A 755-nucleotide genomic window follows, 5' to 3' on the forward strand; every position below is an offset into this window, starting at 1 on the left:
CTAAACCTAGATCTACTCTGATAAAAATATAGATCCGCTATTTCTGTGATATGTTTGAAGCATCAAGGCAGTTTCCTTCTTCATTCTTCATCCCAACCTATCGTCAAACAGTACATATTCACAGCATACGGTTTTTTTTACCGTTTTATGTTCATACGGACTCCATGCTATTCAAAGTTAGTGATTCTTTTGGGTTATTTCTTGAGGATTGATGATATTGATGCAATGTTTTTTCTCTGCCATTCCATTCTTTGAGGGTATTTGTTGAGGGTAGTTTTAAAAAAAGCTATAGATGCATTGGCTTTCGTCTTTCAGAACAGAGAAATTCACTTTAATATCGTAATTTATTTTTTTCTGATGCAGGGATATCGTTAAGAAATAGTTTATTGGTTAGATTTGCAAAAACATAAGAGTTGGGTCATATGCCTGTGAATGCCCCATGATGTTACAGAATTTTATAATATACGTATGGTCTCCATGTGTGTTGTCTAACACTTGAATTGAGTTATGATACTTTTATTTTTTTCAATTACAAAAAGCCAATCATTTACTATGCATATGGCTTAACAACGAGTCGTGCATCAATCATTGATGTGTTAGAGATGGAATATGCAGGCCTTTATGGTCTTCAATTTACTGAATTTATTTCTCTTAGCATAATTAAGAAAGCGAGATTAGTTGTACTTAAGCATGAGGCAATGATGGAGTTCACAGCATGCAACCATGAAAAGGCTGTAGATTGATATACAAATACA

Source organism: Phalaenopsis equestris, unplaced genomic scaffold (genome assembly GCF_001263595.1).
Source record: "Phalaenopsis equestris unplaced genomic scaffold, ASM126359v1 Scaffold000024, whole genome shotgun sequence".
NCBI classification, from domain to species: domain Eukaryota; kingdom Viridiplantae; phylum Streptophyta; class Magnoliopsida; order Asparagales; family Orchidaceae; genus Phalaenopsis; species Phalaenopsis equestris.